At 38.2% G+C, this 19,178-nt stretch overlaps 1 protein-coding gene and 1 long non-coding RNA gene across 2 annotated transcripts in view; one reads left to right on the top strand and one right to left on the bottom strand.

The window, feature by feature from the left end:
* LOC110832509 (putative tyramine receptor 2) overlaps nucleotides 1–19,178 on the top strand; it is a 272,216-nt gene that overhangs the window by 98,729 nt on the left and 154,309 nt on the right. The gene's annotated exons all lie outside the window — the stretch shown is intronic.
* Nucleotides 1–19,178, bottom strand: part of LOC110832513 (uncharacterized) — a 192,954-nt gene that overhangs the window by 45,649 nt on the left and 128,127 nt on the right. Inside the window, exon 2 of the long non-coding RNA XR_002543932.2 lies at nucleotides 3,635–3,748. This is a non-coding gene — a long non-coding RNA (uncharacterized LOC110832513). The remainder of the gene's footprint in view (nucleotides 1–3,634; nucleotides 3,749–19,178) is intronic.

Consider the following 19,178-nt stretch of genomic DNA (forward strand, 5'->3'; position numbering starts at 1 on the left):
ATTTGGTGCATCTCTTAACAATTCTTTGAAATTTTATTTTATTTTCTCTGCTAGAACTTTAGACTAACATTTGCCTCATTCTAGACCCAAGTTTCGCTTCCATATAAATGTACGTAAACTACCATCTCATTATAAATTTTCAACTTTATTTTCTTCCTTAGTTGTCTCAATGTTCCGAACTTAATTTTCAAAAATTCTTACCTTCTCTTAAGTACAGTGAAGCCTTCTTTCCAGGGGGCTCAGTAAAAAATGTCCTACGTCTAAAATGCTTTCCTCTCGACAGAGCGAAGGGTTTGTTGTGTCTGCTTTCCGTTTCCCGTTCCAATTCCTATTCCGTTAAACAGTACTACAATCCAGGAACAATTTAACTTGTATCCGCATGTTGCAGTTAGCAGCTTTATCTCCGTTGCACGGAGCAGCGAGAAATGTCACATTAATCTTTCTCCAGCTTCTCAGGTCTGAATTAGTCCAACTCGTAAATAGCAGGAGAAATTTCTCTGCATGCACAGAATGAGAACGCCAAAACAAGTGAAAACGTATATTTTTACCGACATATTTCTGAAGATAAGCGTCTTCTCGTTTGTTGCACCATGCAGTCTGATAGAAGTTTACCGACGTTTCAGAGGTGCTTGCTGCTTCAATCATCAGGGCGTTGAGTAAGTCATGTTCTAGGAATTTGTTTCCTCGAGCGCTGATTGACAGATTGGATTCATCTGGCTTAGCATAGAAGCCATTAGCGGGTTGTTATGAACACGATAATGAATTTTCCGGCACTATAAGAGGCGAGGAATTTCTTAATTGACCAAGTGACTTTCAGTCTCTCAAAACGGACTCTGCTTCATGTCGTCGATTTTAATGTCAATCAGTTCTCCATTTCGAAGTATTATTTGTTGTTTATTTCGTACGTAAGCCATAAACAATTAGACCCTGCATCACTTTACCTCATTCCGGTAGGAGACGCTTGTGTTTCACACACAATCTGTGTTGTGTTATATGCCTTTTCTATTCCTTAATTCTTATTGTTTCCTTTTTTCATAAGATAGTGTAATTGCGTCATATTTTGAATATTATATCAATTATTTATTTTAATCCGTCTGATCACAATATAATTTTATTTAAAATTTCTTATAATTAAGATAATAAAATATCATTCATGTTCCTTATCGATTGATCGATTGTTCCGAAATGTAAATCGATCAATCGATAAGGAACATGAATGATATTTTATTATCTTAATTATAAGAAATTTTAAATAAAATTATATTGTGATCAGACGGATTAAAATAAATAATTGTTTCCTTTTTGTTAATTTATATCGTGATTTTTCGGTATATAATGAATGTATAGTTATTATAGTTTTTGCTGACAAACCAAAAAGATTCAAATATCTGCGAAGAAAATATCTGATGAAACAACGATTTGCAAATAGTGCGAGTTCGGTTTGGCAAAGACTTGCAATGACAACGACCCTCGGTGTGGTAGAATGCAATTACATAGTCTCGGAATCAAATCTAGCCCGTTCTACGTATTTCGCCATAGATCGCGCTGCGAGGAAACTTAATGGAACAGAAGATAGAATCTGTAGCGTTTAGTTTTTGTTCCAGTAGATTATACAAACTGAAACAATGTGAAAGCAACTTCGTTACATCAACACAATCTATTATTAGGAATCATGTTTCATAATTCCAAACTGCAAACACAGAGATAACATATCGTTTTATATGTAGTGGTATTACAACAATACAGGAGCTCATGCTATGTAATAAGGAAAAGAATAATACATTATCAAATAATATATAACAATAGACCGTTAATACAATTCCCATTAACAAAGTATCAAAGCAAAGTTATAGCCTATTGGCGTTGAAAATATCGTCACGTGTATTCGAATGCGAGGTAACTTAATACTTAGTTATAGCGTGTGTCGTTTATCATCTGCGATTTCATGATAGATCCTTTTGTAGGATGAGCTGATGTACAAGGATGTGTAAGAAAGTCTCCTTTCTATTAAGAAATTCATGAGCAAATACAGACGCTGCAGTTTAAACCAGGACAGTCAAATACTTAAGTAATCGAATTTATGGGACCAATTTCAGTTAGAGGAACACATTTCGTCTGATGAAACACAGTGTCCGGACGAACTAAATATCTGCACCTTATCAGAATTGGCAATAAAAAAAAAATTGTAATTAATTCAGTAAAAAATACGTGTAAAATTGACTCATTATCTGGTCGGAGAATATATTATCGTTTTCTGGTTAAACATTATCAAAAGTACATCTATTGTAAATGTAACTCTGTGAAAAGTATTTGTAGTTCTAAATTTATATCACAATCCGCTGCATTTTTAACAACTATTATTACAGTATTTTGTTCTTTTTTATTTCGCTTACTTTTTGATTTCTTAGTTTTTTTTCAATATATATATATATATATATATATTGTTATTCTGCATTTCTTTCATTCTTTCTCTGCCCTTGTTTCTCCTTCCTTCTTATATCCTTCAGTTTCAGTTAGGATACGCTCAAAAATTCAATTAAATGCATGGCGGTACCTTTAATTGCTCCGCAAACAAATGCCCACAGCTTTGCAATCGCTTTTTGGACCATGTCGCAGATTCTGCAAACAACGACTAGAGTAGCGCAACCAAAGGAAGTCAGTCAACTGAGCCTGACGTCGAAAGCATTGTTTGCAGTTGGCACGCAGTATTTACACGGCTCAGGGACAAAATGGGATATTGATTTCAGTGTGCACATACACGTAAGACGGTGCTGTTAACTGCTGTGTACACAGTCAGCTCGCAGCCTACTCTGATTTTGTACGTTTCAGTAAATGTCAGCTTTGAATTGCACTTAAGAAGAAAGTTCCTGTGAGAAATTAAGATGATGCCTACTTCCCATCTGAGGAAGCTAGCAGGAATTGTGAATTAATAATTAAACCTAGAGCCTACATATTTTAGTAATGAGGCTGAAGCCGTTGTCCTACAATTTCTGTATATTTCAATGGGATTAGATGCCTCGTTCATCAGGGTCATATATTTTCACCCCGAAGAAAGAAGAAAGCTGCTCCGAAACATCGTTAACTTTTCCATTTCGACAGGACGGAGTACTCGGGAGACTACGGTGAATATGGAGAGCCTTGAAAACCTCAATTCCGATTAATTTCTCTGCATAAGTTTCGCTGCTATTGATTACGACGAAGTTAACATTTAGTAGGTATTTCTGTTATCAGGTGAAAACACTGTTCTGTGCCATTACAAATGGCAGAAATAGCATTAATTCACATTAATAATAAAGCTTGTTCTTGCGGATAAAAATCCCTTAACGATTTTTCATTTCTGACAGACGTCACATTTCATTTGGACAAATTTAATAAATGAATTTTCTCTTGACAAAATTGATGTGTTCAGTATTAATCTCCCATATTTACAAAACAACGGAATGAAGCGGATTATCCTTGAAATGACTTAAAAGCGAAAACTACGTCAATCAACAAGAAAGAACAGTGAATTCTTGGGGATTGTCTGCCTAGTGACAATATATTAGTAGACGTCTGACAGCGAAGTTAATTTAATATTCTCTGACGTTGAAACGAAAGGAAAAGCGTATACAGACTTTACTCTTTTTACACTTACGTTTCTGAGGATTGAATTAAAATATTACAGCTGCCATCCTCAGGACGGGTTTTATTTCAGTACTCGACGCCGAAGTTCTATAGAGCATATTTTTGTTTGTAACGTGTTCTCTTTCTGTAACAGTAGATAAATTTATATTTATAAAGAAACTGATCATTTTCAGATGTAAAGAGTTTATATTGATCTTTGCATAATGTAAATATTTAAAATGATTTTGACATTTTTCAACATGCAACTCCGTGTTATTATTTTTCTTAGTTTAATTAGTGTTTAATTAATTTGTTGAATACGTTTTACCTTATAAACTAACTAGATGACTTATAGAACCCGAAGGTTCATAACCGAATTAACCAAAGCCCTCCACCGGACCCTTTCCTGGGCCGACAAAATCCAATCTCCTTCAATTCTTATCACCCATAGATCCCGCCTGAGATTATCCTCCCATCTACGTCTAGGTCTCCCTAGCGGTCTCTTCCCCTCGGGCTTCCCAACCAATCCCCTGTGCCTGCTTCTTGCCCCATCCATGCGCGCTACATGTCCCGTCCATCTCATTCTTCTTGACTTAATCACCCTGGCAATACTGGGAGAAGAATAAAAATTTTTAAGTTCATCATTATGCAGTTTTCTCCATACCCCATCGTCTTCTCTCCCAGGCCCAAATATCCATTTTACTTTATTGATTATTATTATAAAATCACGCATATTAAAATTAAAACGTGAAAAAATACGTCCACATTCTTTATGCCTCTTTGGTATAAAATTAATGAATAGCCATGAAAGCTAATGGATGCGTATGAATAGCCTATTATATAAATGAAGGCCTTGTTTTCCAGCGGATCAAAGGATAGTCGTCAGATGAAAGAAATATTACCTCTCGTTGCAGGGACTGTGGTTTGAATGACGGTAATGTACAAATTCCTTTCCGCTTCATATCCCCCGTTTGTTACGACTGCTTAAATTAATTGGATATTAAAATATAGCTCGCATTTTAATTCATAAGTGAGAAGTATAAATTATTCAGTATAAAATATTTATTCCAAACCACAATGACGATAACTCAAATAAGTAGAACTAAAATATCAATGAGATATGGAATTTAGGCAAATGCTTTTATTAATCTTTATCATTTTGGTTTGTATTGAAATAGTCCTTATTCTGATTGAATGTTACCATGGTAATATTGACGAAAAGTAACTAACAATTTCTTTAATTATCGAGGGGAGGTTTGTCCCGATTCTTTTACTGATTTTAAACGCCAAAATAATTCCAAGCCAGAAACAGAATCGATTCTGAGACAGACAATTCGCGTTTAATATGGAACTGGACATTACAGACTTAAAAAATATCTCAGTAAATATGCAATAAACGGGGCGAATGTGTGCGTTCCACGTTCACTGGAAGTATAAGACTAGGTGATCAGAAGATTTGGAACAAGTAGCATGTAAGGAAACAGTATTTTGTAGCTCGCTGTTTCAGTTCCTGGATCTATGTAGACTTTCTACATGCAAGGTAATGATGTAGACAAGTCTGACTGAGACTACACTCCCAACGATGAAATTAAATAGTCTTAAATGTAGCCCGCGTCTCGGGAATCCACTGTTTTAATAACCGCAGGAAACAAATTAGTTCAAATGCGGAGTGCCTCTAATGATACGATGTTCATACCAAGTTTAATGAAGATCCATCATTGATTCGAAAGCTATTGAAAAGGGTGGTGAGGATAGTCATACTTATTATTATTATTTATTATATTATTATTTAGTATTCTGTCTGACGACAGGTCCATATGGACAGGATCCTTCCATCCTTTTCTCGGACTGGGACCTGTTCATATACGTTCTTGGCAGATGATCCAGAAGTGGTTTGCCATTGACATCTTCTGTGTGTGAATGGAGAAACCGGGGAAGCCCCCGGAGGAAAACTCCGTGTTGCCTAGACCACGGCCTTGCCCAACACAAGTTATAAATTCGGGCACCGCCGGGAATCGAACCCGAGACCCCAGGATTACAAGGCCAGCGTTCTAACCTCTAGACCACCGTGGCTTATAGTCATACTTATACGTGCATATTTCCTTATAAAATAAAATTCGGTCAAAATGAATTGATATTTAGTTCTTAAGTCCTGGAAGACAATGCCTATGTTACAAACCCAGAACAAGGCATAAATATTTAAAGTTAAATTGCTTCCATTAATTATATCCCACATTTACTCTTATAACATGGCGCTAGGCGATTCGTGTGGTTTAAACACCTTTGCATTAACTAAACATATTTACCCACACAGCACACCAGGGAGTGAAGTTTAGATTTATGTAAGCTCGGCTTACTGACTTTGTATTATGCAAGAATCCCTGCATATTAGAACAAAAATGCGGGCAAATATGTAACCAGAAAGCTGGTGGTTCTTCTTGTGGGATTCCGAAAGAGATTTCCGTGCCAAGAAACTACTTACTCGTTGTAGTTTTGTGTAATTATATTTGTGCATAATGGTGTTAAAAGTTACCTTGTAAAGTTACGCGACTCTGAACATCTGTTTGTGAGTCTCATTAGTCTGTTTATTTATTGAGTTCAGTTCGTCTGTTGAAAACCAATATGTGCATATGAGAAAATATTAAGAGTTAAAAGTCATGGACCTAGAAAAATGTATTTATACTATATAATGTTCAGAAAAATGTTCAACAGAATATGTAACCAAACATTTTATTTTTAATCTGTTAAGCAAGTCCCTTGACATCACATTATAACGAGTCCTCGGGTTTGGATTGATGTGAAGGTCTTCAGATGTGGATACTCGTTAAGCAATCGAGGACAACCGACAAGGGGTAAACCTAATGATTTGATTTTAGGCGAGGTGACTAACAGCCCCTCACCGTAACAGACCAGTATGACACGAAATATTTCACAGAAGAAAAGAGGGCGCTTAGGAGAATTTTTGAATCTAAGAGCGCTGAAGTTAATAATTACGTACTGAGGAACTTCATAGTTTTATATATTCATAAAATATTATTAGTGTAACAAAACAAGGAGGATGGGATGGGCAGGGCATGTAGCAAGCATGAGAGTAAAGAGAGAGGGAAAGAAAATACGTACAAACATTCGGTTGAAAATTCTGAAGGAAAGGAACTCCTCGGAAGATCTAGGTGTAGATGTGGTGATAATATTAAAATGTACCCCAGGAATAGGGTCTGGGATTTTGGATTAGATTTATCTTGGTCAGGACAGGAAATAATTTCGGGTTCCTGTGAACACGATAATAAATCTTTGGTTTTCTAAAATACGAAGAATTTGACTAGCTGAGCGTACTACCAGTTTCTCAAGAAGGTCTGTGTTCCATTAGCTAATTACTAGAAAACCTTCAATGTTAAAAGCCAAAGACTCCCCCTTCCAGAAACGTGTAAGTACAAAGTACCTTCGTAATACACGTTACACTTTAGCTACCCTTTTCGATCTTGACATCTATGTCCGTCTAGAAAATACCACGCCAAGAACAATGACTTTTGTAATATATATGGATTCCACATGTATTTTGGTGTTCAATTTTGAGACCATTCGCTTCCGAAGGAAATTGTCGACAGGTGGTTTGCAAACAAAGGTACACGAGAAACATCTGAGAGTCGAAACTCATTCCTGCTGTTTGCCTTTCGTTACTGTCACGTACAAGAGTCCGTTCTGTGTTGTTTAATGAAACTATTAGCCTCCAGTAGTCTGTAGATTTACAGACACGTCGTAAATCGACTGAACCACTACGATTCTTGCTTAAGTAAACGAACAGATTGGATTTAATGTTGTTCTCGTTGGGAAAAAAGTTTAAATTTCATTAAGACAGAAGTTCCCTGCATAATGAAATTCTAAGTCCTCATCCGATCCATATGTATCTCTTTCCATCAGGCATATATTGTTGTTCTATTTAATTATTTTTTAAGAAAATTGTTGGGAATTAAAGTCGATGCCTTTCATAGGAAATTATTCTATCTTGTAGGATTTGAGGTTTTCACGGCGGTGAGTCTGAATATTGCTGTCTTGTGGGTTGTTATTTGCGCTGTGTGTCTGATAGATGTCCACCGACGTTTCAGAGGTCCATGCTGCCTCCGTCATCAGTAATATTTATCCTATCTTATTTAACGACGCTGGCAGTAGCTCAGACAATCCTGTAGAGCGTATAATGATAGGGTGGTTAATGAATGGACTTAATCACTTGGAAAGGGAATAAAAGAAACGGTACTGAATTTGCATTTTACTGGAGGATCTGAGAAATATCACGAAAAATCTCAGGCTTTTGTCTTAAGGCCGACATTTCTACCTGGGACATTTCGTCGCCCTAATAATTTGACAACGCGTACAAATTTACAACCCCTCTATATGCAGTTTCCTCCAGCCTTCAGGATAAATTCTCAACTTGGATGTAAATAATACCCTCAGAATTTTGTCCACAGACACCCTCAGACTCTGCTCCTCCGTGTAAGTAGAAACCAAGTTTCACACCCGTACAATACAACAGACAAAATTACACCTTTTTAAAAATTGTCGTCGTTTTAGATTATAGACAGACTGCGAACATTTCTTCGTGAATACAAATTTTTCCTACTCTATTTCCAAAATATTAAAACCTCATCACATTTTTTAAGGATTCAATTCTACTCTTTATATTAAATTTTCTTTTTAAATTATATCTTTTTTTCTGTTTGAAGAAGTTATTTTATTCGTGTGCTTTGTCGGAAAGGAAATGGCTTTAAAACATACCTTTGTACCTGGTACCTTCCGACACGACTAGAAGACATTTTGTCTATCTTAGAAACCCTATTTTCATTATTGTATCGACTTTAGAGAACTCTGATTTATGTTGTGGCGGAATGGGCCTGGAAGACGGAAGATTCATGGTCCGTTTCAAGACATCAATGAAGGCAATTTAGAAAAGAATATTTAGTTATTTATTGTGACTTCAAGTAAGCTCTCACACGATGGGCGTCTTGGGAGGTTTGGTTTAATTCAAGCCTCTGTTCATACCTGACCACAACCAAAGAGCGAGTGATACATTTGTATATGTCGAAGATATGTGCAGTTTATAAACGACAGATTGCAGCTAGCACAGAATATAGTCTTTTCATAGCCTATCATATGAATTATCAATAGAACGTAGGCAACGCTGCCTTTATCGGGAAAGGATCTCGTGATAAGTTTTGACCTTTCTAAAGTCGATTACTGGTCTGAAAGAATAAGCAAAAACAGGAAGGCTTCTTGAAATGTTTAGTTATCTCCTTCTTTTACGAATATGAAGAGTAAGCCATACGTCAAAACAAGTATGGAGACAGATAAATTAACTTGGAATTCTGCATGTAATATTGTGCTATAGAGAGATAGTACGAAACTTTGAGATTATTATGACAAATTTATCTTAGTCGAAATTTTTGCTAGTGGATGTTAATGCATAGCAATAGATCACCGAGTTATATAATTATTAATCTGTGGTTCTTGTTAGATTATTCATTATTCATATAGACGGAAACATTTTAAGCAAAATTAGTGCCGCAAGTTGTTCCTAAAACTTCTTGTTACACGCTGCTACATCATGTCTAGTTGATTACAGTTCAGGGACTTGACAGAATCGTTTAGCTTCTGGATAACTAAGTGGGTCGATGTCCCGTGGCTCCTGAAGGGAACATTTTTTTCAACTAGCTTTGCAGACGGATATAAAGTGGTGTTCTTTTGCTAGTAAAGGACATGTTTAGGATTAGTTAGAAAGGACGAACACGAAGATGCAAGCTCCAATTATGTTGTGTTAGTTATGTTCTTAATATATTTGGCTCTCCTGAATTTCTAGCTCATTTTATAAAGTTATTCTTGTTATTAATATATTGTTAATAGGCTTACAAGAATCCTCTCCTAATGCCGGAGGATTACGTTACCCAAAGGGTTCTTACTGCCCCTGATCCTCCACTGATATCCCACAACATACAGTCACTGCACGTTCAGGATATGAAGGGTGTGAAATTAAAATCAGTCACAAATTTAGTGTAATGTAAACTGTCGTAAGCTGTTTTCAACCGAATTACTTTATTCTGTTGACATGCAAGACGGCTAAATGTTTGTTTCTTTTACTGTGTCCTGTGGCTCGATGGAAAACCATTATTAATTCCGACCCGCCGACATTCGTATTCAGACTACGGGCACGAAGAACAAGAAGAGTAAGAAAAGGTTAAGAATAAAATAAGAAAAAAAAACGGAAAAGCGTGATAAATAATAGGTGAGACACAGAAGGAGAAGAAAGAGGACGTGAATAAGAAAATGGAGAAAAACAGGAAGTGATGAAGACAAGAGAACATCCTCAATTACCAGGGAATCGTAATTTTAGTCTTCCAATATTTCAATTCTCGTCTCCTTCAGAGAACACAAAAGAAAATGTCCTGGTCGAAAGGAACTAGACCTGCTTCTATTCCCACAATTCTTCAGTTCCGTTCGATTCTTTTTTCAGTAAGCACAGAGCCAAAGAGTAGAACCTCTTTCATTGCTCCTTGTAAGCTACGTAAAAAATACACAACGGCGAAGAAGCTGTCACTCTCTCTGTCTCTCTCTCTCTCTCTCCCTCCCTGAAAGACTCGGCCACCTCGTGTCTTCAAATTGATCCCAACAACCACACATCCGGTTGTTTGCTTCTAGAGAGGCAGACATTTTGTGCTTATAAATCCTGTATCCCCAGTTTCTTTCTTCATTTATTCCTTCATTATTTATCGTATTTTTCTTTCATTGTTTATTTTGCTCTTTCGCATTCCTGCATCCGCTTTGTTTCACTGTCTCATCTTTCGTCGTCTTGATATTGTTGCTGTTCTGGGTTTTGGCGTTGTCAAGATGACGACAATATCAACCAAATCCATTTTCGAGGTTACTTCAAGGTCATTTTGTCATGCATAGTTCTGTGAAACTGTAGACACGTCGATAGTGACAGCGAGGACGTCTTCGTGATTCGCCAGTTTAGCACTGAAGTTGCAGAAACGCTGACATATACCCAGAAGAACATCATGAAAAGGCATTCTTCTGGGTTGTTGCACATTGTAGTTTGGTAGGAGTTTACCGACGTTTCAGAGTTTCTTGCTGCCTCCATTATCAGGGCGATGAATATCGCCCTGATGATGGAGGCAGTACGTACATATGAATCGTGGCTTAACTTGTAGGAGAATGCAGTACAATAAGCCACAACGATGTTATCTTCCTGCTCGCTGCAATGGTGACCTGATTCTCACTTGATCGTACTATCAATAAAATCTTCTCGGGCAATCAGCCGCGTTAACTGGTTTACACGGATTTCCGAAGTAGTAGTCGGGACATCTGAAGCAAAGCTGCCACTAAAAAGATGTAAAGATTTACGGGAAAATTATACTGAAATGGAGCTTATAGAAATACGATATGATGACGTAGACTGGGATTATCTGGCTTAGGGCAGACGCTTTTATGAATGCGGTAATGAACATTGGATTCCTTGACGGCCCTCCAATTCTTGACTAGATAAGCCATTGACATTTTCCTAATTTAGCTGCGTATTACCTATTTGGATCTTTCAAATAGAAGTCTTACATTTTAATGAGATTGGTAAGAAAACTCATAATGTTCGACTTATGCTTTGTTTGCTGATTTTAGATAGACACGAACCACAATAAACTTATTAAAAGATTTTAGTACAGATCCCAAAATATAAAACGGAAAGTGAAAAATTCTGACAGGCGGATACATCGCCCGAACTGCACTATTTGCTTTCACTCCTTGCTCTTTGTGCAAGAAACGAGTAAAAATGGACCATCTGGAGCGCATTATGACGTGATGGCATTAATATCTCGAGCTTCCATAAAGAAAAAGAATAATAAAGAAAATGCGAATAGCAATGTACAAGAACACTTTAGAACCTTAAAACCTATAAAATCTTATAAATATTTAAGTGAAGGGGGAGGGGAGTCTTGTTTTATTTTAACATAAAGCCACGCTTCTCACTAACAGAGAAACATATAATAAGGATATTTGTATACAATATTCTGAGGAGAATACTTCGATCTGGGGATGAACAGGAAACAGGAAATTGTAAAAATGAAATGTGGTGTTACAATATTGGAATCCTTGTTTCGGAGCCAAATTATTTTGACCACCAGAAAGGTTATTATTGAGGCATGAAAATTAAATATGTTTGACACAATTCTGAGCCAGTTCTATCCATCACCGATCCTTGCAGTCCTCTTCATCTCTTGTCTTGTCTCACCCTCTCATATGTTTCCCGGTCTTTCTAACGACCGCTATGTAACACATTTCCCTACCAAAATTGTATATGCATTTTTATCTCCTCTATTATTTTAAATACACCATTCACAGCCTATCCTTGAAAACTATCATGGTGATGTTCATCTGGGTTCTGTCGTCGACCTGCTGGTACGTGCCAAAATTTTGGGGAGATCTAGTGTCTCCATCTTCAGTACTGCTTCTTCAAAATAATGGCATCTACCGGCGAGGCTATAAGACGTCAAAACCTAGAATATCATTGACATCAACTTCACCGCAGTAAAAATGTCAGATCTTGCAACTATACAGTAATGTTGTAATTATCCTACTTTCGTGGGTTTTAACAAAGAGGCGCCTCAGGAAGAGGAAAGCGTTCTCAGGTCAGGGCTTCAGACGCGAGAGCTAGCATGCCACTCGCAGAAAACCACGCAGCGAGCTTTAATTTGGTAAATTACCTCTCCTCAAACGAACTTAATCACTGCCTCTGCTCCCAAGCATAATATTTATGCAAGTCCATCTGTCTTGCCGACTAATCTAATTTAGTCGCTTTACGAATGTAAAATTAATGAGTAGGGCGTGTATTACTGCTGCAAGACGAGACGTTCAAACACAAAGTGAACACTGTGGGGTATGAAGCTGGAAAAAGAAGAAATATATGACAGGAAAACATTACAAGTGCTGGGTAGCAACAAAAATTGAGACATCAAATACAGGGTTTAACAAAGAGATATACACAGACATTGTAATACAGTGTCCGATTGTCAGTCGGTTGCTCACCTCTCCTAACTGTGCCACGAAGGTAACGGTGGTCATTTTGAACCCCATGTTAGATTCACTAATTAGCTGAACGACGTATGTAACGGTTAATTTATTAAAATGTATTTTCTTCCGGTATTTAATGCACGATAACATTCAACTAGAAAAAAGTCTTACGTATTATATATACCTCATATAATAGACAGCATCCAATATAATATTGTTACAGCATGTTCAATTTAAAACGCAACTTATATTACAACATCAGTTTTTATTTGTTGTGGAGAACTGACACCTTTGCACTTGTCATCAATGCCAGACCTCGGGCATATTTTCTGTCGCAAAAATTTCTTCCGACCCGAGATTCTGTTACTAACCGGTGTATTTCTCTTATTCGGTATTTTCTTGTCATGACGCGCGTTTTAAATATTTGATGTTTTCACGGCATTGAGTCTGAAGATGGCTGTCTTCTGGCAGCAAGGACCTCTAAAACGTCGGTAATTACGTTAAGCACGTGCTAGACCTCTGAAACGTTGGTAAACATCGACCAGACTACACAGCGCAACAACCCAGAAGACAGAAATCTTCATACTCATCGCCCTGATGACGGAGGCAGTATGACCTCCGAAACGTTGGTAAACATCTACACGGCGCAACAATCCAGAAGACAGAAATCTTCATACTCATCGCCCTGATGACAGAGGCAGTATGACCTCCGAAACGTTGATAAACATCGACCGACCACACAGCGCAACAGCCCAGAAGACAGAAATCTTCATACTCATCGCCCTGATGACAGAGGCAGTATGACCTCTGAAACGTTGGTTAACATCGACCAGACTACACATCGCAACAACCCAGAAGCCAGAAATCGTCATACTCATCGTCCTGATGACGGAGGCAGTATGACCTCCGAAACGTTGGTAAACATCGACCAGACTACACAGCGCAACAACCCAGAAGACAGAAATCTTCATACTCATCGCCCTGATGATGGAGGCAGTATGACCTCTGAAACGTTGGTTAACATCGACCAGACTACACGGCGCAACAACCCAGAAGCCAGAAATCGTCATACTCATCGTCCTGATGATGGAGGCAGTATGACCTCTGAAACGTTGATAAACATCGACCAGACTACACAGCGCAACAACCCAGAAGCCAGAAATCGTCATACTCATCGCCCTGATGACGGAGGCAGTATGACCTCTGAAACGTTGGTTAACATCGACCAGACTACACAGCGCAACAACCCAGAAGACAGAAATCTTCATACTCATCGCCCTGATGACGGAGGCAGTATGACCTCTGAAACGTTGGTTAACATCGACCAGACTACACATCGCAACAACCCAGAAGCCAGAAATCGTCATACTCATCGCCCTGATGACGGAGGCAGTGTGACCTCTGAAACGTTGGTAAACATCGACCAGACTACACAGCGCAACAACCCAGAAGCCAGAAATCGTCATACTCATCGCCCTGATGACGGAGGCAGTATGACCTCTGAAACGTTGGTTAACATCGACCAGACTACACAGCGCAACAACCCAGAAGACAGAAATCTTCATACTCATCGCCCTGATGATGGAGGCAGTATGACCTCTGAAACGTTGGTAAACATCGACCAGACTACACAGCGCAACAACCCAGAAGACAGACATCTTCAGACTCACCGCTGTGAAAACCTCAAATCTTACAATGAGTGGAGAGTGGAGAGGAACTGTATCGGAGGGTTTCAATGGGCCGGGTCTCCTCGTGACCGAGCGTGCTTTGCCCTAATTCATGCGTTTGTTATCAAGGTTTCAGGTCCTTTGTGCTTTGTCGGTGCACTTCGAACATATTTTCACACTTTAATGCTAACGCGTAGGAAGAACATTACCCTTACTACATACAATGCTAATTATAAAAAATCACTGCTCGTGGAGGAAGAGACAGGAAATTGCGAGGTTCCAAGGAGAGAAAATTAAATTTCCTTTCTTGTCTCTCGTTATGTCTGAAGAAGCTTCCTATAAATATTCAAGTTTGTATGTAGAAGATCTCTTTCATCAGGTCCCATCTAAACGCGGGATTAGTCCACAAAGACTTTGATCCTAAGTCTTTTACAAAGTCTCGAACGTTCCTTAGTAGCAGGAATCATATAAGCATACAAAAAGAAAAGCTGTGATTTACCCGTAGGTAAAATCAAATCCACTTCCTACTGAACATCGTTGCTCAGAACTTGGTATTCCTGTGACCTATTAGGGAGGTGTCAGATTTAAACCTCGGTCCAGCGATCGGCTATCCTGACAGACGTTTTCACTGAGAAAGTATTGATAAATTAGTGGACAATCGAACATGGCTGTGTTCTGGGTTGTAGCTCATCGGGGCATTGAGTAATTGTCGCCCCGATGATGGAGGCAGCAACGACCTCTGCATCGGACTACAACCTAGAAGACAGCCATCTTCATACTCACCGCCCTGTGACCCTCAATCCTCAGTTCTGTCATCTGCTCGTACATCCAGAAATAATTTTTGTCAATCCAGGTGCCAGCAGGATCGCGTTTCCTCCAAAACTGGAGGCGTTTCACATCTCATCCGGTATTCAAGGTCTTCTGGCGCTCGTTTTATTAAGGACTTAGGAAATCCTAAACGGACGACGCTGTGTAGTGGTTAAATCTCCTTATTTTAGGCCTCGATGCCCTATTTCAAATTCCGTCCTGCATACTAAACATCCTGATCGGTTTTTCGTGACGTCACTCAAGTTCTGAAGGATAGTCCCTTAAGATACATACATAACGAGCGCTTTCCCCGCCATAATTTCCACCACTCGTATCTTTTCTATTCGTAATTTTGAGTAGCCCACGCAGCTTAGAGATCGTCGCTAAATAAACACACAAAAGCCGCCTTGATAATCTCAAATATCTATAGCTATCCAACACTGTATGAGATTTTTGGTTTTCACGGTGACGAAAATTTAAATTTTAAACTTTCTGGTTATAAATCCGTGTAATAGAATAGGTTATTATCTAGAGAGCCTGTTCCCTCCATCTTAAGGTTAAAATTGAGATGGAGTCAGTATTTTACTCCTTAACGTTGATAACAACTTACAATACAGAATTGTGTCGTGATCCGAAAGCTCACGGCACGTAGATATTTCCTGTGTGAGTAGTGATTTGGGGAAGCAACGAACCGTGGTAATTTCGAACTAAGCATGCAAAACTGGCTGCTTGCTTTTAAGTGTATTGATTTAATGGAATTTTGCCTTAATGCACTTCAGAAATTAGGCTTATACCTCTTGCGATATTGTCTGAAATTTATTTCATTGCAGATTTTTTGCGCAAATTATTTTTTGTAAAATGAATAGCGACCACGAAAATAAAAAAAAATTCTCATCACCAACAAAAATTTAGTTTTATTAGACTGTTTCAGCTCTGAGACTTAACCGGGAATTTGTTCTTCCAAATGTTATATGGCCTAATAAAATTCACCTTCATGTATAATGAATGGTTTTAACACCACCTAAGAAGATTAACTTCATGTGCATTTAAACGATGATATTCGTGTCAACCCTGCCATATATTACCCAACATTCCATCGGTCTTGTATTAGACAAGGAAGAAACCACGAAGTAAACAATTCTCAACTTCACTATGCCTTTATAGTTATATATAAAGGATATTGAATATGACTGTCTTCTGGGCTGACCTTCGGTAAACTTCTACGAGATTACACTGCACAACAACCCATAAAACAGTCATCTTCAGACTCACCGCCGTGAAGACCTTAAATCCTACATCTAAATTGCCACAAACTGTTTCGGCAGCACGACACAGGTTCCACTGATCTGAATCTAAGGTCCTTTGCCAGAGAGGAGGAGGTCAGTTGGAATCAACGTATGGCAACTGTTGGAAACGTTTGCTACTGTCGAGTTAAATCGGATGTAAGATGAAGTGGTAGGAGAATCGATTAAAGTAAAATATACTCTTGCGCAATGGACAGAATGTATTTCAGCGACGTTCAAATACAGAAGGAATGACTGCAATGGTGATAAGAAGAGTTATATCGCGTAGCATAGACTGGAAGGGACGGTTACAGGGGATTTATAAGCGATGTAAGAAGGGAATTTGGGAGGTAGAAGGAATCGATTATTCAACAGGGAACACTGTTTCTTGTTGTAAAAGAATGATAAATCGATGTCCAAATTTAGTACCTGTCAGTCGCTTAGCTGTGCAAGAAATTCCTCGACTTTACTGGAGAATGAAGGTTCATTAATATCGACCTGATGATGGATGCAATAAGTATCCCCGAAACACGCGTGAGTTTCTAGGAGACTGCATGGAACAACACACACAAGAATGTAATATTTCATCAACGTATTTATGTATACAGTAGTTCGCCGTTGGTCCTGTCCTAATCCATTTCAATCCAGTCCACGCCCCCTCAGCTTACCTATTACCTTAAGAACTGCCTTGCACACTATCCCCCTCCCATCCATTACGTCTGCCATTTGATCGTTTCCTTTATGGTTTCCAGACCATAATTTATGAAACATTCTCCATATTTATTAATCCTCTTTTGTTACCAAATACAAAATTCGTAAGTGCAAACGTAAATACTTTTGCATTATAATAATTATTTATCCTATAATAATACATCGGATGCATCTAAATTACAAACCTTATCATTATAGCAACTGTTCCGCATACGCCTATTATAGTATTAAAATATTTGTTCGCAGAGAATAAAAAACTTTTTGTGCAAACGTCTTACGCCTCGTGTTTCTCGTTAAACTTCAGCGGATATATTGGTATTTCTTCATTAAGTAATGTGAATTATTTACCATCAAAAATGGCTGTTTTGTGGGATGTAGCGTTGTGTAGGCGGATAATTTACTGACGTTAGAGATTACAATTAGAGTTATCTTCACCCTGATAATGGAGGCAACAGTGACCTGTCAAACGCTGGTAAATATCTACCTGAGTACACGGCGGTACAACCCAGAAGACAGCCATCTTCATACTAGAACCTCAGATACTATTTGTCATGTTAAGTGTCAGGACCTATTTAAAGATTCTCGTGTTTATTTATTTATTTATTTATTGGCATCTAAACCCATTGAAAATTAAACAGCCTAAGTGGCCTACAAACTAAGAAACAATGAAACAGTGAGTTTGAATTTATTATTTAAGGATTTTTTTTTAATTTCATAGATAAAAATAATATAAAATCTTCAGACTAGACAACTTTATATGTGTTGAAATATATTTAATAATAAATGCACGTAATGGAATTTGCGAGTAATACTGACACAATAACTTAGATGTTTTTTGCCACGCATTCATTTCTATGAAAGTATAGAAAGTGCATGTATGTCCAATTATTTGTAAAAGCGTTGTTATTTAAGATCTGCTGCGCGTTAACAGAACCCGAAGGTTAAAACTTTAACAGAATCACTGGCCATAAATGTAATTTCCAGACTGATAATACGCTTCACTTCCTATATATATGGCATCATGCCAAAAGGGCGTAACAACACATTTTCATAATATGATCCATTTGGTATAACAACATAAAATATTGTGATATGTCATGTCAAAAGCGTATAATGCTGATGTTGCTACTCACAGATACAGACGGTTACATATGGGCTTATGAACATTAATAATGCGCGTTTGTCAAGCCAAATAAGCGTATCAATTTAGTCTCCTGTACACCATTTTGGTGATACGCCCTTCTGGCAGGAAGCTCTCGATATAACAATAAGACCAGGACAGACGTGCCTGAGTGCCTCTGCGTGCTTATACAATTACATCTTCTGCTGAGTTACTTTCAACTTTGTCCGGTTTCTTAGAAATACGGCTTTGTGCTTATATCCGTATCGGAAGTGAGAATTAGAACATTGGCCTTTTCCCTGTGGTCCGTACCAGGTGTTTAAAGTTGATAGCAGCATTTGTAAACGCCACTGTCCTTCTCACGGATCGCTCAGGGTTGTATCCTCGTGATCTGGAGGTTCCAACAAGAGGGTTGGTCCTTGAGAGGACCTCGAAATTCCCTGAGGTTCATCCCTAACATTTTATTAACGCAGCAGGAACGTGAATAGTTTTGGAAAACAAAATAAGTTGACCAAATACAGTGGACGCAAAATAACTCCAACCGCGAGTTACGTCTCATGGCAAATGCGAAGAGAATGCAAGACGACAAAGGGTCTGTCTGAGCATGTATAGTACCTAAAGTGGAAAATAAAAGAAAGAAAGATGTTTTCTTCTTTTAATTTCAGAACTGCTGTTTGTTTTGATTTCTGTCTTCCATAGAATACTACTTTTTTCCCCCCGAATGCGTGGTGTGTAAACGGGTTTTGAAGTTCTCTGTTGTAGACAAGACAATATACTTCATCGCTTCACGGCGAATACAAAGAAATTGTGTTTGAAGTCTCAGCTCAATATTCGCCTCGAGGAAATGACAACCACGAAACTCCTTTCTTTGCAAGTCGGAGCGTCTGATTATCATCACCGGATTTAAAGCAGACGTTGGAAAATGAAGGCATCTGTTAC

Source organism: Zootermopsis nevadensis, unplaced genomic scaffold, assembly GCF_977971745.1.
Source record: "Zootermopsis nevadensis isolate Lab colony 2312 unplaced genomic scaffold, Znev_1.0 Znev_ptg000001l, whole genome shotgun sequence".
Taxonomy (NCBI): Eukaryota; Metazoa; Arthropoda; class Insecta; order Blattodea; family Termopsidae; genus Zootermopsis; species Zootermopsis nevadensis.